The sequence below is a fragment of the Pseudopodoces humilis genome, chromosome 15 (genome assembly GCF_049639895.1).
Source record: "Pseudopodoces humilis isolate 2021_Gansu_Grassland_sample_001 chromosome 15, ASM4963989v1, whole genome shotgun sequence".
In the NCBI taxonomy this organism is placed as follows: Eukaryota; Metazoa; Chordata; class Aves; order Passeriformes; family Paridae; genus Pseudopodoces; species Pseudopodoces humilis.
The window spans coordinates 16,020,449-16,044,260 of NC_142214.1; the positions used below are offsets into that span (position 1 = coordinate 16,020,449).

Here is a 23,812-nt window from a genome sequence, read left to right on the forward strand (position 1 = left end):
CAGAGCCTCCTTTGAGCAGCTCCTGATGCTTACAGTCACCTGCCTGGTCAGCATTGTGAGAGAACCAGAGGAACACTCAGCACTGCACAGCTCTTTCACCAGGGAGCACCTGTCCTTCAGAGCGCCAAAGTCCCACATACACGTGCCAGCCTGTAGGAAATAGTACCCAATTTTTTATATTGCATCACCTAAGTAGGTGAAATATACACTCTTAAAATTTAAAAAACCATATGTTGCTATCAACATCATTCGTTTCTGTTTCCACTTCAGAAAAGCACTCAGATGCTTATGATGAACAGTGGTTGCAATCTCTGCAAGTGAGTAAAGTACAGAAGATAATTCAAAGAGCACAGAAAGGTTTGCTAGAAGTAGAGAACTGACGCCCTGCTTTGTGCACCAGGGAGGTGGATCCTTCTTTCGCCCACAAACCTCTCTTTCATTAATTCAAAAATTCTGAACTGAATCTTCATAAAATGTGAAAAAATCGTGTTGTTTTTTTTTTTACCAGACCTCTTGGCAGAAAAAGATTTAAATTTATATCAAGTGTAGGCATATGTAATTACCCAAGTATATTTTCTGTATCAAGCTTATAATAGGTGCTATTGAATATCCATTACATTTGAATGAACAAATACAACCACTGAATGCCAGAAGTACATTCAGAATATTTAAAATTTCATATAGTGAAGCCACTGACGATTTTTTGAAATACTGAATTATGAATCCTTAAACACTGCTGGCTCAGAGAACAGAAAATTATGATCAACTATATAGGTTACAAGCTAATTTCAAAGGTCATTTGAAAACTTTTCATATGTTTCCATAAACTTCCAGAAGGACAGAAAGGAGAACAATCAAAGTCTTCAATATATATTAATCCATCATGTTTCCATATACAGTATTCACTTCTCAGTTATATAATGCCTGTGCACATTCATGTTCTAATTTTATAAAAGAGGCAGGTCTTATTATAAAGCATATCTATCTACAGGACAGATTAACCATTTGGTTACTCTCAGACCTGTTCATCAATCACACAGGATCAGATTAACAGCAGCATTTGGCACTGACACAATTTCCTTCTCTGGACAGCTTCAGCAACGGTACAGGGACACTGACCAGATTTTCAACAGAATAAGAGAAATCCTGGAAGCTTTCCAGCCCTCTGTCTGTCAACACATGTTATGTGTCCAGAGACTTCCCAGCCCAAAACTGGAGGTGAGGCACATTGGCAGGGTCCTGTGTTCAGACTCCAAACAGCAGGGAGTGCTTGTACCCAGGGCAACTGGAGAGGGCTCCGAGGGCTGCAGACAGGTCCAAAGTGCTATCTCAGATCCACACCTCAACAATGAGCTGAAAGTCAAAGCTCCAGCAGCCCTAAAAAGGTAGTGGTGGTGTGAGGGTTCAGAAAGCCAGGAAAAGACTGAGCTTCCACTGTGGTGAAAGAGGAGATGCAGGGAGAAAGATGATAAAGGGTGCTGCCATCACAGCTGGGGATGGCCACTGTGAGGTGGATGCTGGAGGACAGCATTTAGAAATCCACCAAGAGCTGGTCACTTTGATGCTCTGCCTAGTGCAGCAATGACAGCGACATGGGCTCCCCAGGGCTTTCCAAACCCTCCCTTACCACTGGCCATGCCAGAGCCAGCACCTCCACCAGAGCTGGTCATGTGTCCCCAAAAGACTCCTGGTTTATAGCACCGGCCTTCAGAGTGGTCCATCTGCCCAAAGCTGGTCATACTTCCTGAGGTGAAGCATTATTTTAGGAGAAGGAGAATGATTCATGAAAACTGGAAAGCTAACATAAAACTCGTTTTTCTTCAAGGGCATGAATCCAAACTCTGACTGGTAATGTTTCCAAGCACCACTTGAAGTCAGCTCAAATTTTACTAATTAATGAGCAGCAATGCTCCTTATCCTTTAAAGCATGCTGGCAACAGAAATCCCCAAATCCAAAGCTCTGAGGAGGAGGTCATGCCCAGCCTGTCACTCACTCCAATGGACACGCTTCATCTCCAAAGCTTCGGGGAGCATCTTTTTCCTCTTTGAAATAGTGCAAGACTTATTTGGAGGGCATCTTCGGATGGCATCTGCTTTGAGACAGAGTGCAAGCCAGCTGTCCTCGTAAAAGATGGGTTTTAGCATGTCCTGAAGCTGCACTGTGGCCTTCCACCCCACAGTGCTCCATCCCTCACCTGGGAGTGGGGATAAGAGCACACCTGCACTCTCTTCTCCTTCCACCCTCTGCAGCTCTCTTACCTGCTCATACTCCTGCCAAGTTTCCCTGCTCTCCAGGAGATGGGATGGCTCAGAGTAGCCCAACATTTACGTTTTATGAAAGCATGTCATTTCACACAGAAAATAGTGTCCTATTAAAAAGTTTTCTTAACTGTTTATTCTAAGATCAGTCTAATTTTATTTCTGCAAACAAACATTAAAAAAACAAGGACTGGGAATGCTAAAACCATTCTCATTTCTGCAGTGGAATTTGAACAGTCTACTATGAGTAAACAGGATTTCAGATAACTTTTTTTTTCCCCCTAAACTCCTGTATTATCAAGCCTTGTTAGAAACTCTACAGAAGCCAAGTCCCTAACAGTTTTTGTCTTCTTACTGGGATTTCATCAGACCAAAACCAAAGTAGCCTTTGGATAAATAATTTATCATACTACAAAGCATTTGTTTGAGTCCACTTTTAAAAATAAATAAGTATTTAAACACTCAAATACCAGGCGTATCCAGTCTCCAACATTTCTATTACCATTATAAAGTCTCGCAAAATCACCAAGCAAATACAAGCTGACACTCCTTCCAATAACAGCATGTTCTTCACACCCTGATTTCATTTTCTTCAACCACATTTCTGATTCTAAAATAAAACCAAGAACTTCTTGCAAAAAGTGACTACAAACAGGCCCACAATAAAACATTTCTCCCATCTTCACAACCAGGCACAAGGACAGAACCAGAACATGCTCAGCCCCTCTCTGAATTTGTCTTGTGGCTCTGTCAGAGGTTACTGCTTTCAAAAAATATAAATGTGACAGTTTCTGCACAGCTTGTGGACCACAGGTGTTCACGAGGCAAGCAAAAAGGTCCAGGATATACAACATTCTCCATTTTTAGCACGGGAGAAAAAGTTTTAACAGATCAGAGCAGAAAAAGCAAAGTCTCTCCTCTTCAAGTAGAACACCTATGTGCCACCAGGTGGAGGACAGTCAGATATTAAATGGGTGAAGCAAAACAGAAGAAAGCCTAAAAGAAAGCTTTATATGTACAATTACCACTCTTTCAGAAAACACTTTACAGAACATGACTGTTCTGACAACCAGCTACTACCAAGCTGTGTTATATTTTAAAAGTGACTATCTGAGCATCTGGGGGCAGGATATCTGCTGCATGAGAGATGATGGCTGCGAGATTTAGCTGAAGAGATACTGAAAGCATCAGAGAAGTGCACAGTCTTTAAAAGAATTTATTCCTGCATAGCAGGAGAGCTCAAGGATGTTGTTTCACTGAACAATATAAAATGACAGTAAGCAATGCACAGAGAAGTCCATCAAAAATTAACTTCTTCAGAGCACAAAGCACCACCCAGAGATGAAGGCTCAAATATTCACTGCCTTTTCCCAAACATCACAAGGGCTGGGGAGAGAGTCAAAAAACCTCCTGCAAAACTGACCAAGTTTGGTCTTCTCATTCTGCCTCCTCATTGCCAGTGTGTATCTGCCTCCACACTACAGCCAGAGCAATGTGGAACTGGGACACATACGTAATTATCCAAGTATATTTTCTGTATCAAGCTTATAATACATGGAGGAGGAGAAATAATAATAATGGATGGAGGAGTGTCTTGATTTGAAAAGATGGATGTCTGCTAGGGAAGGCAAGAGCCTCCCTTGGAGTGGAAAATGTAAACCCCTTCCCTCCGAATTATTATAATTTTGAAATTAAGGGGCTCTCAGGCAACGATCTGAGGGTAGGAATAACAGTTCTTTACCAGTATGTACAATAAAGCAAACAAACAACAATAACTCCAGAACTTACACGAACAGAAGCAGGCCCAGCGAGCCTTCCCCCGGCGCAGTTCCGGGCACGGCCCGCAGGGGCGCTGCTGCTCCCGGCGGAGCGCGGCCTGAGGGAGCACGCGGTAATGGCGGCTTGGCCCACACGGGAAGGGATGGCGGAGAGGCTTTGCTTCACAAACCCCCCCTGGGGCAGGCGGTCCCGGTGTCCCGGCAGAACTGTGAGGGACAGGAATGAGCAGGAATCCCGGGGGTGGCGGACGAGAGGTATCAGAAGCTCCGTTCTGGAGGTCCCGGCAGGGCAGGGCAGGGGCGCGGGGCCCAGCAGCAAAGAAAGGCGGGTCCCGGCTGGGTTACGGCGGTGGCAGCGAATTCCTTTCCCCAAGCCGCACGTTCTCCTCCGAAGGGCAGAGAGAGAGAAAACAGCTGCCCCCAGCCCCAAAACTCGCCGTATCTCTCCCCTCAGAGAGAAAATCCCTGAGAAAAAGAAGTGTAGCCAGATGCTACACTCCTCTCCCGACCTTGACCACTTACTTTGTTTTTCTTAAGTACCCATAGGTAGTCAGAAGTTAGTTTCCTAGCAACTTATGGGAAAAAAACTTAGGTAAAAAAGAAAGAAACTCAACCCCCAACAAGGAGGAAGAGGTGGAACACGCCAAGGAAGAAGGGATGGAGGGGCTGCCGGGGCCTTTGGCTGAGGTGAATGGAGCCACTTGTGATGCAGTTGCAGCTTTGCCTGCAGCACAGGTGCAGCTTGAGAGCCTGACATTTGATAGACGCCAGCTCCAATGCAACACAGCACTCTTTGTATGCCTGAAACACAGCTCAGTATCTCACTTTGATGCTGGCAGGGAAGCCAAGCTCCGAAAGGAAGGTCATCATTTTGATGGCTAGAGCAGATATTGATTAAACACTGCAACCATCTTAGAGATGGTCATAAATACAACAGCTGCTTCACAAATACACCTTCGGCAAAATGCTAGCCACGCTTAGACCTAACAGTTCAGTATTTATAGGCACCCCACACTATACACTCTCTAGCAGCAATAAAGCACCTAAAATGCTCAATACTTGATTTAATGCTTCCTGAAGAAGAAAACTGCTTTGCATAATCTTCTGTAAACTACATTTTATAAAATCTCTTTATAAGCCCATATTTTCTCAGATTACACCATGTTTGGCAAGATGTATCTTTCGATGCTCTTTAATTCCATTAAATTGCAAACAACAGTGAGATAATGGGAAAGCCAAGGAAATTCAGCGGTGATGTACTATTCTAATTAATTAGAAATATCTCCAAGTCATCATTGTGGAATAAACTATTTTAAATATGCAAGGTTTGCAAGTTTCAGCCATTTGTGTAAAGCTATCAAAGACTTTCTTGCTATAAAACTTTAATTCCCATCTCAGAAAACTTGGAAGCTAACCTACTTTTTTCATTATTAGGTCAGGAAACACACCATACAAATTATCCTGGATGAATGTGCCAGTATTTCCATATTAATAGGTTGCATCCACAATGTATAACATCATCCATTGGATAATAAGAAGCTTTGTTATTATTTTTCAATGCACTGGGCAAATACATACACCTAGTAGCCCTATTGAAATGGTAATTAATTATACTTTAATAGAATAAACCAAGATGTTGCCTCTGAGCTACAATACATATTTGAGTTAGGTTACATGGTACTAAAGTACTTTGAAGAAATCCTTTTCTCACAATTTAACAACTCATAAAACCATCTAGACATCAGGTGGTGCTGCTGGAGATCAGGGTGAAGACTGGGGAGTAGGGAAGGAAAGGATGAGTACATTTTATCTTGAACACTTTCTGTTCTGCTTCAGTTGCACAGTAGAATCTGAATCAGTCTCCTCACCACCAGCAGGTTAAACCCGCCTCAAGTTCAGCTCAGCAGTGGCAGCATCCAAAAGGGATTTCATGCAGAGTGGCACTGCCTCTGCAGTGGTAGCAGCAGTGAAGAACTCTTGGTGAGCGCACACAAGAGGGAAAATATGTCCCCTAAGGCTAGAAATGAAGAGAAACATGGGATTACAAGGCTAGGTTCATCGGGAGCCCTGCCCCATGGGCAGATGCCCCAGTGAGCCCAGCAGCTCTTGGCTGAACACCGAGAGCCTCCATATGCCAGCAGGAGAGATTGTCTTGGTGACTGCAGGGTCCCCTGCTCCTGCTGAGCTCTCCGTGAAGAGGGAGGCTCGGGCCCAAAATCCCTGTCTCCCACAGAGCCAGCAGCTTTGGCAACCTTTTGTCATGCTTGCAGGGACTCACCAGGATCAGTCAATCCCAGACTCCCTCCAGAGTTGCCAGTGCAGGCTCTCCCTCCTCTGCAGTGCCAGTACAGCACGCTGCACAACTGTCCCCTGTCACCATTTACAGCTGCCACCCCTGTGGGTGCAGTGAGAGGCAGCTGTCACCATTAATGCCACCAGAGCCCTTCCACATCGCCCTCTGGATCTCTCCAGGAGCCCTGTGGGTATCATCCCATAGGAAGGAAGGAATTACTTGGCACACTGGCTTATACAGACACAGGAAAAAGAAACACAGAGTTGTTCAAAACAAGATAACTGTGAGTTACTAATTGCATTCTTCATGGATGCTGGTAAAACCATCTTCACTGAGTCAACAACACAAAGTATTAGAGTGATGCTTTTATAATTCCAGAGAAAAAGTGAAATACTGTATCACAGTACTAATCAAACTAGATGTCTTTAAAATCAGTCAAATATAAGAGCATAGAATTTCCCTCCATTATAGTATTAGTATAAGTTTTTACCTTTCTCTCTACTACTGCATTATAATTTTCTCGAAAATTATTTCTAAGTCACAGCTTCCAATTCAAACATTCTCCAAATTTATTTTACCATGTAAGTTAACTGGAAAAATGTACTTTTTGAAATAACTTCATTCCTGTATGGTTCTGTGGTTTCCCTGGTGGTTGCACAATGTGCAAACATATTTTAGGACAAAACAAAGCACACTTAAGCAGAGTAAGCCCAAAAGAGCCACCAAATGCAATAACATCACATACAGTATCCAGTAAATTCAAAGTATTTTGCAGATGGGATATCCCTACTAAACAGGGATGGTCATTCCATCCAAAGACACAGAGCACATTATCTCATAAATGCTCTTTTTGGAAATGCAAACATTTGCTCTGGAGATAGGGAAGGACAGAAAGGAAAGGGACATTTCCAGGATTACCAAGGAATTGCTGCTGGGCTTGTTATGCACCAGAACTCTCAATGAAGATTTCAAATCAAAGAGGTTATCTGGGGCATAAGAGGCTTTCAGATATTCACTGGAGAGCAATTCATCCCAGCATCTTTGAAATAAATCACCATTCAGTTTGGAAAATTAGAAGTACATCAACATGATATGAGAGCTGAAAGCAGCAGATGAACTCATAATAGGTTAATAGAGAATGAATGTAAATCAATAATTTAGAGTCACACTGGAAATGGTTAGCTGGGAATAGGGGCTCTTCCAGCTACTGCAATGTCCCTTTTGATATAAATAGTGTCAACTGGTACACAGATGGCTCCACACTGGGTACATTTTCACAAAACAAATTATGCAGTTTGTACATCATTGTTTGGAATGTTAACTAACAAGGTAGAACAAAGGTCTATAATTTAAATGATCTTTTAATTTCACAATTTTTTTATTTTCTGATTTTGCCCACCAGAGAATTATCAAGCAATCCGCAAACTGTTATTTGTCTGCACTACTGGAAACGTGAAACAGTTTCAGTCAGCTCAGTCTGTGGAGAAATACATTCCCATTGTAAGCAAAATAAACTTATCAAAGACTTACTTGCTTGCTGACCACAAATAAAAAACAGAACTATGTGGAGATGGTCTTGAAAGTCATCACAGTAAAAAGCTGTACAAAATAAAGGGTCTTATTGAAACTGCAGTGGCAAGCATTCTTTACAGAAGATGTCAGGCGAAAGCACCAGGGGCTAATAATGCATCCCTGATACTGGAGTATGCCTTATTTACCTTACAAAGTATCCTCAATATGGGTATAGTGCTCAAAATACCACACCAAAGTTAATCCTGTACTTTACAGGAAGGCAGCTGATAAATCAGATTAGCAAACCAAACGGGAGGAGATGGAGGCACAGAGTGAGACAGAGATGAAGCTGAGCAAACAGCATTTCTGAACCTGTTCCCAGAGCTCATCTGCCGGGCGGCGCGGGGAAAGCGGCCATCCACAGGAGCAGCACACACCTCTCACACAGCCTGGTTTTCATCCTCTCTCATGTTCATACCTCCTCTGGAGCCTACCCACCTTCAGTGCTGCCCGTGCCCATGGCCAGGCAGGTGGGGACAGCGTGCCGGTGTCACCTGCCCAGCATCCGCCAGCCCCTGCAGTCGCGCTGGAGGCACTGAAATGTCAAGGTGAGGATCGCTCACTTGGAAATCAGCAGCACGTGATTATGTTAAACTGCAGCCCTCTGTGTACCTGCAGTACCAAAAATACAATCCTTTACCATGCCAATCAAAGCAGTATTTATAGTGGCTGTAAGAAAGCAGCACATCTAAGGTGGATTGAGGTGATAACCCCGCTCTCCCAGCGATGGGGTGTTTTAGTACAGGGCCTCGTGCTGTGAGCATGCTCCATGCCAGCCTGATGGACTGCACTTTCCACTCAGAAGACAGGCCAGGAGGAGAATTAAAAATAGACAGATAAATAAATATCACACATCAGCCCAACAATCCTAGTATTAAAATTCTATACAAAGGAGAAAAAGTAAGATTTTTTTTATATCAGTGTACACCTACTGCTCCTGGTTGTTCTGATGGCAAGTGGACAGCCCTGTCCAAGGAAAAAAACTGTAAATAACAAATCTTACTATCATTTCCAGCCTGCCAAAGGGAAGCACAATATGTCATAATCTGAAAGCTAGATGACTCTGCAGCCTTTCTGGTCCATCTAATGAGGGTATATGGGAAGGCAGCACCAGCTTTAGTCATAGAGGGAGCATATCTGCTAAAAGCATGAAGCTCAACTTCATTTATATTTATTAAGTTTGTTTCTTAGCAATATACCAAAAATGGATGACTGAAAATACCTGGTGTGTTTTAAAACTGCAGAAATACCCCACTTTAAAGAGATCTTTCTATAACATAGAAGACTTCACAAGGAGCTGGACTATCACTATTTTAACTCTCCCAGCTTCACACTCCATTCCATGGGGCATGAAAGCACTGACCAGCTACACTGCATTAATACTTATTGTACAATAAAACTGTGAAAGCCAGCATATGGCTGTTATTTATTACTAATAAGAAAATTCAATTTAAAAAACATCGTAAATAACAGGAAATAACCAGACTGCAGGCAGACCAAGTTAGACCATTCCTTAACAGCACGTCGGCAAAGGGGATTATTCAAACCCTGGGGTACCCAGGAAAGCTTTCCACAGCAGAGTCTTCCCCGACCACTCAGAAGTCTGTATTGCCTCTGTGAAGATGTGCATAAAAGATTCAGTGGCAGATCATTGTGTGCTGTTTTGAAGATATTCAACAGTATTTATAATTTTATATATATATATACTATGTATACATCAGTATATTCATCTCTTGCCATTTGTTTTTTTAATATTGCTCAACATTATCTAAACAAATGCCAGAGGTTGTCGCTACTCAAGAACTCCCAGGATCACTGCAGCCTCAGACCATCAGCAGAGTTTGTAGATGCATTGAAACAAATGCTGGTACAAGACAAATGGGAAAGGATGAGGAATATTGTGACACAGAAAACCACCATGCATTGCAGCACGTGCCTGTGATCACAAACAGCCCCTTAGAGATGCCCTTATGAGAACAGATGTGCTTAAAACAAGAGGGATGGGGCTCTCCACTGGTCACCAAGCATCACTGGGCATGTCCAGAAAAACCCTGAAGCACTCTGACACTCAGCAATCAATTGCTGACCTTATAAAAATATTTGCCAAGTAAAAGGTGCATTTATTCCTTTTCATTTTAGGTGTAGAAATGAAAGTCATGAAGGAAAGTGATGTGGAGAGGCTTCATTATAATCAGTGTATAAAAGTGCCACTGCATACTGATAATATCATCCTTCACTCCGAAGTTTTCTCTCACAGTGGAACTTAAAAGCTAATGCATTATAAGGAAAGCCACAATAAAAAAAACAAAGTTTAAATCTATGAAGATTCTTTGAAATATTTATGAAACAGGGCGTTTTAAATCTAGCTATTCAGGCTCATTGTTCTATTATAAAATATTGCCCACAATGTTTTTGTTCTGCTTCCCTTTTGAACAGCAGAAAAGACTGATATTCTTAAAGAGAGGTGCGAGGTACTATTTTAACACCAACCTCTAGTGCTTGCTTTTTCTGCTACTTGCAGAAAAAAAGAGTGATCACAAGGCAGTTCTCTCCCAGTTACTGAAAGTAGTTGAATTTGACTTTTGTAAAAAAAATAAATAAATAAAAATGTAGATATAGAAATATGAGAGAGCACCACCAATATAAGATGAGTTGTTCTTTCCCCAGATCACAAACCATCCAGGCTAGAATTTCCCTGGCATTTTACACTGGACAAAGTAATTTTTTGCAGTCACAGAGTAATGTTTTGAACATTTCAAATCTGAAGCTGAATATATTACTGCTTTGAGAAATTTAATTTAATCCCCTCATTACTTCAGAATAATGCTTCCTATTCACTCTCTGGAGAAGTTTGGCTGTCAAAAAGAATAATGATTTCCAGTTTTTCACTAGAAAAGACCAATATTGCTGCAAAATATGTCTGTATGGATTTTGAGTGGTTACACTTGTACTGCATTACAAAACAGAGGATGGGTAAAAAGTACAACAGAAGTCAAAGAAAACCAAAATTGGATAAGAAAGTGCAGCAACAACCCCGTGTCCCTAACACAGCGTGGACAAGAACACGTAGGGTACAGCCCTGACCTCCCCACGAGTTTGCAAAGCCAACAGGGCATGGCCTGGATTTGGGATCTCCAGAGCTTTGGGAAGGAAGCCAAGGTAGCTCCTTATTGCTCCTCCTTCAGTTGAAGCACCCAGGCACACCAAGGTAGCTCCCACCCCCACTCCCCCCTCGCTGTTCTCTGCCTTTCTTCTTGTTTGTCCCCAGGCAACAGCTCTGTTCAGCTGGGTTTTAAAAGATGTTTAGTAACATTTTCCCAAAGACACAAACTGATGGAACATACTGATCTCCTGCCTTCTCCAACAGCTTTCATCCTTCTACAATCTGTCCCAGTTTAGTGGCCAGAGCTTTTATCATTCCCATTTTCCAGATGGGAAATGAGTTACCAGGTGACTCAGCTTCTTGTTCAAGGTCATGCACATAGGTTTTCACCAAAAAAGGAAGGCTGTCCAGGCATCCAGAGCTCTCTGCATCTGGTCTCTTCAAGGGAAGGGCTGATTCCCAGATTACTGGACATCCTCTGACACACCGGGACTGGAGGCTTTGCAGATGTGTCCTGTGCTTTTTGTGCATTCAGCAAGTTAAGTGTGACCAAATGTAGAAAAGCCAGTGTTAAAATCTCTACATTCTGCTGCCTTTTTTTAAACATCTGAACTTTTAGAATATCTGAATTTTATTGAAACTTAAGTGATCAAACATTTTTTTTCTCTTAAAGCCTTAATGGGATTTCATTCCATATTCAAAGATTTGAAGTTACTCTAGAATTCATTGTGAATTGTAGAAAGTATAGAAGTAATTGTATTAAAGGCAAAAGCAGCAGACCCTTTCTGTCTTAACCTGTATATCAGTGTATTTAAAAATAAATCATAACTGTGATTCACACTTAAGAAGGATTTTGTAGGGCAGTGAACACTTCCTTAATGCCTGCAGGCACTCAAAAATAAAAAAGAAGAAAATGGTGTAACCAGAAAATTCTAGCTGCTCACCTCATAGTCTGGAAATCTAACCTGAAAAATTAAGATTCAATGATTATCCCTTTTTCCAGTGCTTTCTCACATATACTTAGTTCAACTAAAGCCCAGGACAAGAGGGGAAAAGATAAATATTATCACAAGTGTCTGTGGTTTGTGCATCACAGTGGCATCTATAGAAGTGGCAGGACAATTTCTGAGACCAGGAAAACATATTGTGGCACTGCTGTCTTCCACCCATCTGCTGGGACACTGAGAAGCAGCAAATCACCTTTCACTGTTTTGTCTGAATGAAAAAAAGAAGCCCTAATATAAAAGCATTGTTTATAAAAATGTATTCAATATCTGGACAAATGGGGAAAGTATCTTCCTAAAAAAGGACAGCAGGTCTGCCACGGGACCTGGTGCTTTACTGGCAGTGAGAAACCCCACAGAGGCACTCCCCTGGCCCATCTTCTGGGACACACATGGAACTGGAAGCAGGATAAAGGCAGGCAGAGCCTCTCCAGAGGAGACAGGGCTGCATCCCTCATTTGCTTGCAAATTATTCTGGAAAGTTTCCCAGACTACAGTTCTGCTCCTCTAGTTTGCAGGCCCATGTATAAGAATGGAAAGGAAATCTGAATTGCTGGCACTGAGGTTTGTGGGAGCCCTCTTTGTTATTGTGTTGTATTAGGTCCCAGTTGGGCATTTTTTTTATCCAGTTGTCTCATACTGCTCAATGTGAAACAGAATCTACAAAACTCCCATGTCCTGCTGCAAGATTATGAGATTCAAAGCAGTGGAGTTTCTTCCTGAAAAGCTAATTCGTTTACCACCAGTTAGTTTAGCACCATCGCTAAAAATAAATAAATAATGATGGAACAAGCAAATAAAAAAAAAAAATCCATCAACCCAAAAGAAACCAAGAAACATTTAAGAGGTTACATTTATCTTTCCAGCTGGCAATAAAGACAAGCACTTCTGACAGTCAGTTTTTTAAAGCCCTGGAGTGGATAATTGCAACATAAAGCTCACCACAACTGCTGTGTTTTAACACTTCTTGAAGCACTTGTAGTGCTTCAGGGTTCAGTGAAAGGAGCTGCCCCACATCCCAGACATTTTAAAATTGCGAGGGAAGGTAAATACATCCCTTCCACTTCTCAGAAAAGCTACATTAACTGTTTATTTATCTGGCTGAAATCCTGTGGAAAAAAATAAAAATTAGTTTTTGTTAATCCCTTTTGCTCTGAGAGAGATTGTGGTCAACCAAAACTGATCCTTGAAAACAGCCAGGAACAGTACTTGGCATCACACACTCCAGCTTCTTCCAGGAGGCATCTTTCCTCCTCCTGAATCTCAGAATTGGAAAATTAAAACATTTCAGCAGCAGATAAAACCACTAGCAGCAAGACCCAGGGAAGGTGTGGGTAGTGAACAGGAAATCCCACTGGTGTGTGCTGTCTCCTCAGGTCATCTTCTTGCAGTGAGCACGGAGCACATCCAGGCTCCCAGCTCTGCCAGGGCCCGAGCCATCCCAGGGGACAGAGAGGCAGCAAGGGGAAGGCAGGGAGAGAGGACAGGGATGGCAGCAGCTCAGCTCAACCCAGAAATGCCACTGCTCTAATGGATCCAGGGAGGGAGGGCAGCAACCCACAGGAAGTAAAAATGCAAGGCCAAGACTTTGAAATGTACTTTAAAAATTAAACAAATGAAAAAATAATAATTTTATAAAAAATGTAAAGGAAGAAAAAGAACAAAAATATCCCAGTAGCAATTCAAAGTTCTTTACAATTAAATAAAAGGGGTCTGGTTTTTGTGGGATTTTTTTGCTTTTAACATTTATGTAGCACAAGTAAGCTCACGATTGGTCTTTGATTTTCTTTTTATATCTATTTATTCAAGCACTAGACCTCAGGTCTGGAAACTATGAGCTACAGGCTGGTGGCTCTTTGAAAATGCAGCAGGCCAATAGCAAGCCACTGAAATTTTTCAGCTGGTACATTGTTACAGGTTGATTTGAGAAGTTCTCTGAGCACATGAATCCTCCTCTGACAGCAGTGCTTGCTTGGAATGGTCACACCAAGTGTCAGGCATGTCCTTTCCTGGCACCTTCATCATCTGCAACCAGAACAAGAAGCACCTGGAGATGCTTCTCTGAGGGTGAGCGAGGTGTCTGCCCCTCCAGGTCTAAATACAACTCTGCCAGGTAGGAAGTGAAGCTGAAGGAGAAATGCAGCCATAGTTTGGCAAAAAATAGTGTTACAAGGGAAAATGGTTTGCAGTGCTCTTGTTTCTTTCAACAGAACAAAGTATTGTACATATAAAACCCCCAAACACATTTCATTTAAACACTGGGCAATAGCTCAACAAAATGCTGAAGTACCACAAAGGATGGCAAATTTATACAAGTATCTAAATCACCAGGACTTCCCCAGACATTCACATTAAGCTAAAATCTAATGTTAAACACAATTTAAAAAGAAAAAAACCAAACCACCAAACACGAAAACCCCAATCAGAAATCTGGTAAGTGGGTGAGGGGTAATTCATAAAGACAACTACTAATTTTTCCTATGATTCATTCAATGAGTAACCCCCACAGCTGCTGTTCTCCAAGCAGCAAGGAAAAGTTGATTAGGGTACAAAATAGCTGCATGATTAAAGTTTTTTAACTCTGTGGGATCTGCAAGCACGGAAGTCAGGAGCAAGGAAGGTCCATCACTAAACCCTCATGGCAGGTCATTTCTGCAGCAGATTCTGGTGGAGCTGCTCCCTGTTGTGCCTACAGTAGCAGCAGCTCACTCCACCAAAACTTCTTGCCCAGGGCTTGCTGCAAAAGTTGACAATTTACTTTGTGTATTTTCCTGTTCCCCTGCTGTGCTGCCACATCAATGCTCACATAAATTCCTCACCTGAGAAGGGACTGAAACTTTTAACTACTAGAATAGTACAGAATAGAATGTTTTTCTAATCTTAGCACTATTCCAGTTCATTAAGCCCTAAACTTTCTGAATTCAGTGTGGGACATAGATTTTGCTTGTTTAGGGTGCATGGTCTCAAAAAGTAATGGTCACAGAGATGGAAAAAAAAATGAAAAGATGGTTTTGGAACAGAAAACCATTTACAGAGGAGCCCAGTGCAGAGCTGGACTCACACAGAAGAGAGCTATTTCATAGCTCTGCTCATAGGGTGTCTGCCCAATGCTGGAGCAGGAGCAGAAACTACAATTATCATTACTAACCCACGTTAGACTCAAAACCTCTCCCTCCCCCAGCCCTCAACATTAAACTCTAAGAGATATTCAAGGATGCACACACACAATAAAATAAAATGCACAACTCAGAAAACCGTTTTACTGCTCCATTATCTTGGCTGCTGGGTATTTCGATGCAAGTCTCTTCTTCCTAAATTGCCTGTTGTTAACAGCTCCTCACGCACAAAGCACTCTGAACCAGAGGGTGTCCTTGGCAGTTTTTCATCGTTACCCCTCTCACACACCGGTGGCATTTCCAGCACGACTGCAGCTGGTTTGAGTGAACCAATACAAGTTACCTGCCCAATCACACCCCAACATTTACACCCGAGCATCCTTAGTAACAAGCTGCACAGTGACCTGCTAGCAGGACGGGCTGTTGCTGGGATGGGAGAACATCTAGACATGAACTGCATTCTAGGCAGCAGCTTAAGCATCCCACAGAAGATGCAGTCTGATGAAAGCAGGAAGGAAATAATTGTTGGGGCTTTTTTAAGCTGAAACAACAATAATCTTTTAGCATTCTTCCAAGAGAGCCTCCTATGTGCCTGCATGATGAGGGAGGCAGACAAGTGAGAGGCACAAAGCTGTTCAGACATAGACACAGCAAAGCCTGCAGTACAGAAGCCAGCCCTTACCATGGTTTGAAATCAGAACATGGAAGAGGGGACCAGAGATCCTGCTCTACCTTGGCCTGCAGGCAAGGGGAGGGTAGTGGGAGTGTGACAAGGAATGGTGAAAAAGCTGAGCCTACAACATAGCACAGATCAAAAACTGGTGCCTGAGATCCTATTAAATATATATAAGCGCAGCCTGTGCCACAGGTATGGCCCCTGCACCACTTTGAGTGGCACACAGGGAGACACTCCTGGGAGAAAACAGCAGCAGCTCTCCCGTGGCAGAGATCACGGTGTCACAACAACACTTCACCCCATCCATCCTCTGGAGAGCTACAACTGTCACATCCAGGCTCATTTTGTGGCAAGTTTTTAGACTCTAAAAATGACTCAAAGTTTTCTTGTATCTTTTTTAAAGGATATGGTAAAGTCATTCTACCTTTTAAGCTGCAGTTCAAAGTGGATGGAAGGATTCCACCCCAAGCAAGTGGGCTGCTGGGGAGACATCTCCAACAGCTGAGCAGGGATAGGAGAGAAAGGAAGTAGCCACCAAAATTCAAGGGGAGAAAGAGCTACCTGGGTGAGGAAAAGAGCTTTCCAGAAGGGTGGGAGAGCCATGCAAGAGGTGACTGTGAGTCATCCCAGCCAGAAGAGCAGAGAACAGAAATTACCAAGACACCCTGCTCAGAGCTGCAAACCACCTGCCCTGTGCTGAGTGGGCACAGTGGGAATGCCTGGTGGTGGTTCCCCTTCTTGCTCTTCTTGCTCCCTGCATGCCTGCAAGGCAGTAACTGTTGAGCTCACAACTGCAGAAATAAACAGGGAGAGGTAGAAACATAATTTTTCTCACCTTCTGTCTGCACTGTGACAGAACATTAGTGCTTTTACTGAACAATTTACCAGTATCAGTAGTGGAAGGGAAGAAGCAAGTCTGAGTGGAAGGAAGAACTGAAAATAGAGCCAGCTGGAAAAAAGATTTCCACAAAGCTAATATTTAGCCAAAGCTCTCTTTTTTTCCTCCATATACATCTCTGTAGGAGATTTCTAATCGTAATTACTCTAATGAATTAGTCCATGGGAGAAAAGGCAAACATACACTTCAATACTTGGCCAGTTCTAGCTGATACACTCTCCAGAAGAACAATATTTAGCATTTTACACAAATGGCTTACATCCAGTGACTAATTAATCTTCTTAACACAGAGGCATGTGATTTTTTTTTTTTCCTTAATGTTAAAAAAACCCAAAAAGTGCACCATCTCATGCTGATCTGCAATTACAAAGCATTCATTTATTTACCAGAGAACAGGAATGCTACTTTAGAACCTGATGCTGCAGGTCTGCTCCAGCTCCACGCTTCCTATGAAGACAGTATTCCCTGAAAACCAAGGCACCGTGGCTAACCACTGCCAGCCCCCCAAAGGGGCAGACATTCCACAAGAAATTAGCTCCCTTAAAACCATTCAGAGAAATTGGTTTCCTAGCCTTGTTAGGGATGATGATGCTTACTTCCCCACAAGGCCTAGATTAAATTCAAGCAGCATCTATCACGGTGATTTTTCAGCCAAGCACTGATATGTTTTATAGTCACACTGCCATAAAATACTGCTGCTTTCCTATCAGGAGGAGACCAACTTCATCCCTGAGGCAGAATATTCTCTGAGGGTTAATACAGCTGTGTCTCCAAGAAGCTCTGTACACAGGCTGTGTACAAACAGAGAGGCTCTTGCCCATGGCTTGGGCATGCTAAAATTGATCTTTTCCTGACAGCAGAACTGTGTGGAGCAAGCAGAAAGGATAGATTTAGATGCCATTTCCAGGGCAATAACCGGCTCCAGCACCACAGAGTGGGTCATCCCAAGGGTTGGCCCATCATTAAATATCACACACACCCCACTTTTGGCTCTCCACAGCAACCAAGCTGACCCACTCTGTTTCTTACACCCAGACCAGTGTTCCAGGAGGGTCATCAGAGGTGGGTTACAAAACCATAAAAAGACAGCAGCTAAGGGCTATGTGCTGATGTGCTCCTGAACTGAGATGTCAAGAAACCTGAAGGGGATCACACACAACTCTTATATGGCAGTGAAATGATCTTTCTTCCAATGGTCTGAGAACATGTTTTGGGGGTTTACATTTCTGATGCACTAATTGTTCAAATATAAAAGCCCAGACCATATGGCACTTTCTAGAACACAATTCACTTTCTGTGCAAAGCTGCTATGAATTTAGGTAAATTTTCATGAATATGTAAAAAGGTAATTTTCAAGGATTCACAGACTCATTTCACACAAAATATTCTTCTTAGCCACACCAGGCATTGACCATCAGGCAATGACTCACATCCTGCACACTCAGGTTGACATGAATTGCTTTCAGCTCTCCCATATGCAAAGTGAATCAGCATAAAACTTGTCAAATTGCACGAAACTCTAATGCAAGTCACACTCAGAGTTACAACCTTGGACAGCGAATATTAGATCTGTTCCTTCCTTGGTAAAATATTGTTGTCATCATAAGTTTATTATGCAAACATTTAACATCTTCACAAAATTTCCCTGAGGTTGCAAACTGAACAGGTACAACACATTTCAAGTATTAATGTGTTAAATATCTCAAAATCTTCATTATAAAACCATAATGGTGCACATAATGCACTGTAAACCATCATCCAACAGAGAGACAGCATCTCTCCAGAGGAGATGTGAGTGGAAAGGCACAAGGAGAGCTATCACAAGACAGCACCACAGCTCTCTGTCTGAGCAAGCCCAGCTGTGAGGGAAGGGAGGAAGTGCAACAGATATGCTGGGATCCAGGCAGGGAGGCTGAGAGAGAATTGGGATACCTCTGACACACTCTCTGAGCCAGGGCCAGGTGTGGACAGAGCAGCAGGAATGCTGAAGGCGAAAAGTAAAAGAGGATGAGGAGTGAAAATTTGGCCAAAAATAAATAAAAATCACAGCACTCTTTGAGGAAATCACAGTATATTTGAGGAGCCCAACTCACTGCTGTCCTTGAGCAAGATCCGTAAGAGATGAAGGAACTCGGCATGAGAGGTGAGCACAGAGGCAGAAGGGGCATCGAGGAACAATGACAGAGACTGAAGAGATGAAGAGCAGGCCAGCTGTCAGTAAATCAGATTACAGCAAGCACAAATCCTGCCACAGGACAAGCAGAAGTCTCGGTGTGTCTGAAGAAGCAGGAGGATTCAAGGAATGCCTCTTTTCTGAGGACTGGTTCGGGACCTGCTGGAGGCAGCAGCCTGGCAGAGGTGTGGGCAGGAGGCAGGAGGGCTGCCCTGGCCAGAGGGACAGGGGATGGCTGCTGTGGTCAGAGGGCTCATGGAGAGGAGACACAGAACAGAGACAACTACAGAAGCTGCAGATGGGAATAAAACTCTGTAGGAGTAAAAGTGGAAGGTAAACCACCAAATGGACAAAAAACAAACGAGGAAAATAATAAGACAAAGGAACAAAATGAAACAAAAACCAAACAAATAAAACCCAACCAAATGAAAAGACTGAAAAATAGTCTATAAAATTATAGAGCCACTGCCAAAACTCACTGAGGATTATTGTACTCAAAATTCTGAGTATGTTAAAGCTACATTATTTAAAGTTGGTTTGCAAATATATTACAAAAAGTTGCACACAGTTACTGACTGAGGACAACTTATATTTTCAAATGATTGTTTGAGCACACAGTTACTTCAATTATTTCACTTTGCAGTTTTCCAAAAACTACAAACCTTATAGTCCCAAACTGTGAAATTAAGACGCTGAACACTGATACCCTCAGAAGTAAGGCCCCATGTACACAGAGGAGAGGCACAGTTTAAGAAGTACAGTCAGAAAAGTATCTGTAATGATGGTGAGGATTATGCTGGGACCTCCTGAAAGTGAGAGAAATTAGAACCATGGCTTCAGATGGAAGAGGAAGGTACAGCTCTGATGTTAGAGGGAGGAAAGCACACCATACCCAAATCCGTACCACTGAGAGAGTCAATATTAGCTGGAGTCATCCAACAGTCTAACCAAGAGGAAACCCTTTCTTTGTTCATGAACTGGAAAGATTTTCTCTCATGCACAAAACAGTTTTGGCTTTTTTAGAAGTAGAGAGTCCTGTTCCAATTGATCTGCCTTTCTGCCTGTTCTACTAAAGAAATGCAACACCTTTTGCCAGCAGATAAAGAGGTCGCCATCTGAAGTTGACCTGCATTCTTGGATTGCTTTAATTCAGACAAGACCAATGTATTTTATATTTTTTGAGCATCTTACTGAAGCCAGTATCAAAGAGAGACTACAGGCAGGCACATATTTGGCTTTGTTCACAACTTTTCATCAGCAGATTTCAGTGTTGATCAAGATGATTTCATTCAAAGCAGTCCCTCAGCTGGCCCAGACTGATAAACTGCCCCCATATACTGGATTCCTAAATCATAGAAACATTTGACAGGGCTTCAAAGTCATTTCTTATGCTGTTCTAGAAAGTTTGAATTAATTTCTTCCTCCACTGCATAAGGAGAAGTACTAATTCTTATAACAGATCCAAAGAACTATCACAGGATGAATCACCTAATGAATTACTCAAGTATGTGATTCTCTCACTTTCTGCTGCAGCTCCCTACATGTTGTTCTATTTCTTTCCCCTTGTGGCTTATGCAGTACAGTAAGCCAAAGCATGAGTCTTTCCATTCCAAAACAACATAGAAACCTCAGACAAACACTGCACTTCATCCTGGAGATGCTTCCACAGCAGACTGTGCCCTGTAGTAACCTCTTGGATACCGCTGAAACACTCCTACATAAAGTTAAGCCAATCCTAACCATGTAAAGTTCAGCCAATCATACAGAGCTGCATTATGAAGTTTTGTGGTCATAGCCCACACAGTTCAAACATGACACACTTGCAGGCAGCCAGGCAAATCCAGCTGAAATCCAGGAAGGAAACCTATTTCAGTGGCAGCTCTGAAACAAGTGGCCATATTCACTGCCTGCCCCCGGTTTACACCTGCAGGTTTAACTAAAACTGTGTCACTGTATCCACCCTCAGCTGTGCACATTCAGCAGCATCTTCTCATTCAACACAGAAATAAAAGTGGGTTCCCTTGTACAAAAGGAAAGCAATCACCAAGCAACACCAGCAGACTCTTAGCTCCTTCCACAAACCAGCATAAAATCAGTGAAATAACTTCACTGGGCTTCAAGAAATATTTACTCTGAGTCCCCATGGAGTTGTGTTCCCCCAGAGGTTCTACAGCTCAATTTTTCCTGCAACCACATAGACTGATGTAGATATTTATACTCCAACTACAACGTATGATGCAAAATTAAAGTGACTGCCCTCAAGGAGCATTAACAAAACAATGAAATTAATGTCATGAGGTTATATGGCTTAAAAGGGGTATCTGCTTAAAAGTGCAATACAAGAAAGACTCAAATCCCTGTTGGAGCTCCAGAATTGCATCCAGGACTGACTGCCACCACTATGATAAACAGGAATCTCAACAGCAGCAGGGCTGCTGTTAGCAGTGTGGACACAGAAAGGGCAGCCAATAATCCAGTTTCTCTGGTGGTACAGGGCTGTCCTCTCCCACCTGAAGCCATGGCCCAGCACTGCCTCATCAGCTTGGCACCACATCTCCCACCAGAGATTATATTCCTCTCCAGGCATTTGAGGTGTTTATATGATTAGCCCTTAAACTGTCCCAGCAAAAATGAGCCTGCTCAGCTCTGATCATATCCTTTTCATTAACTGAGCTCACTCAGTGCTTCTTTACCCATTCCAACACAAGCTGCTCAGACAGGAGATCAGTGCAGGCAGCCCTTGTCACCTGTCAAAGCTGTCAATGCAGAGGCTGCACCCCTGATGTAGCATTGGCACGTCTCACAACACAGAACTTTACAATTAACAACATTTCAGACTTTTTTAAATAAAGCAAGACTTATTACTATGAAAATTAATTAATCTGTTTTTGTATCTCCACTATGCCAAGCTTGTTGCATATCTCCAGACCTCTGTAAGCATTTGCAGGCCTCAATTATCCTCTGCAAACCATGGGAAGCAGCACTGCTGTCTGTGGTCTTTGTCTAGATGTTCTGCTGTTAATCAACCTTCCCTTTCTGTCACAAAAGGGTTTGTTAACAACAGTACACACTTATCTTGTTTTCTTCTGTAGGGCTGCATCCAGACACCTTGGACAGTTTTCTAGTTTTGCTTCAGTTTTTCTTCTGACAGATTCTTTACCTCAAAACTGACAGCCTTTCCCCGAGGTGCGCTACACAGCCATGCCTCTACACTTCTAAGTGGATTTCTCTCCACCCTGAGTTTTACAGATGCAGCACCACAGCTCTTTGCCACAGCACCTCCTTTCTTTAGCCCACATCTCAGCTCAGACAAACCAAAAAGGGAGGCAGGATATGTGCAGGTGCCACCCATGCAAGGGACCAATCAACAGGAAACTTCTTATGCATCTTTCCACTCTTCCCCACCCCCTCCCACCCCCATATTTACTCTTCTTGATAGATTCTCAGGAAACTTTTCACCCTGTATGATTTAATCCTCTTTGGGCTTTGCCCTAAAGCCCAGTAACTCCCACTGTCTGCAGAAGTAAACAGGAAATTAACCTCTCCCTATCACATGAAAACCAGCCAAAATTGGTATAGCTATCTATAATAAATGGGCAAAGTGTTAATATGTTTGCCTATAAGAGTATTTTACATTCAGAACTATAAAAGAGGCATTATTATTATTATTATTATTATTATTATTATTATTACTATTTCTTCTTCAAAGAACTGTAATTATATTGTCCTGTTTCACCAGGCAACAGTACCAGTGCCTGGCAAAAGGCCACTGGCATACATATTGTAAAAGGTAGAAAGAATAATGTTGAGTGTGCAGCAAGGAGAGGACAGGACAGGCTGTGGGAATTACCAGCATTTCAGCAAACAGGGAAATGCTGGAAGATACAGAGTCAATAACTTCAAGGGCATCAGCTGAGCACAATAACTATCAGAAACACACCTGAATGAAATGATACAGAACAATTGATGGAAGATAATGAAGTGAAAATATGCTTCAGTAAACAATGGCTGACCTTAAAGAGATCAAAAAGCTCAACCCAGAGTAAGGAAATAGATCTTTTGAAGGAGAGGTGTTAGCCCTCAGACAGTTACATTAAGAGCACAGTCTTTCACAGAGAATTTGTTTCACAGGCTTATTCTAATTTAGAAGGAAGCAGAACTGATGCTGCTGCTACACACTCTGGCTGCAGTGTGCCACCCCACGAGCCCAGTGACACTCAGGGTCCTCACAGCACGATAAGGCTGTGAAACCACAGCCTGCAGGAGCAGGGGATGGAGACAGAGAAACAGAGTTTCTGCACAGAGCAGAATTCAGGATGGTGTCGTTCCTACACACATCCCTTCAACCCAGGTAATCATGGGTTACACATCAAAATGGAAGACCTCAAAGACCAGAGTGACGGACAAAAACAGTTGCAGAGAAGAAATTATTAACAGAGATGTGTCAGTCTAGTCTTCTTTTCTCCATTCCTAATCCAAACCTTGTACCACAAAAATCCCAGATAAATCAGTAGGCCAAAAAGCAATTATTCCCCATGTTAAAACTGTTCAGGCACAGGCAGAGAGCTAACACCCCGACTGATTTACATCCTGAGCAGGTGATTGCTACTCTGCACTACACTAACCTGTGCTTTGCATCCTCTTTCAGTCAACTCCCACCTCAAAACATCTTTCCAAACACCTTGGACAGGGGGAAAACCTCATCCCTTACCTGGTGACATGCTGCAAGCGGGAGCAGGGACAGACACGGCGGAGCTTTCTGAGCACAAGAGCCAGCCCACTCATTCTCTTGTGCTCACAAATTCTCTTCTTATCTGGCTTCACTCACAGATAAAACTAAGCCACTACATAGAGACAAATCCTAAATATTGACAGCTCGTAAAAGGCTTAGTACTGAGCACTGCTATGAAGTATTATTTCACGGAATAATTTGCTTTCCA

At 42.6% G+C, this 23,812-nt stretch overlaps 1 protein-coding gene across 3 annotated transcripts in view; it reads right to left on the minus strand.

Moving 5' to 3' along the window:
- HTR2C (5-hydroxytryptamine receptor 2C) overlaps window positions 1-23,812 on the minus strand; it is a 216,570-nt gene that overhangs the window by 139,214 nt on the left and 53,544 nt on the right. Inside the window, exon 1 of one of the 3 annotated variants that reach the window (XM_088062777.1) lies at window positions 23,584-23,677. The exons of the other annotated variants lie outside the window; for them this stretch is intronic. The gene's annotated coding sequence lies outside the window, so the exon portion shown is untranslated. Of the gene's footprint in view, window positions 1-23,583; window positions 23,678-23,812 lie in introns of those variants that run through there. 3 annotated transcript variants of the gene reach the window in all.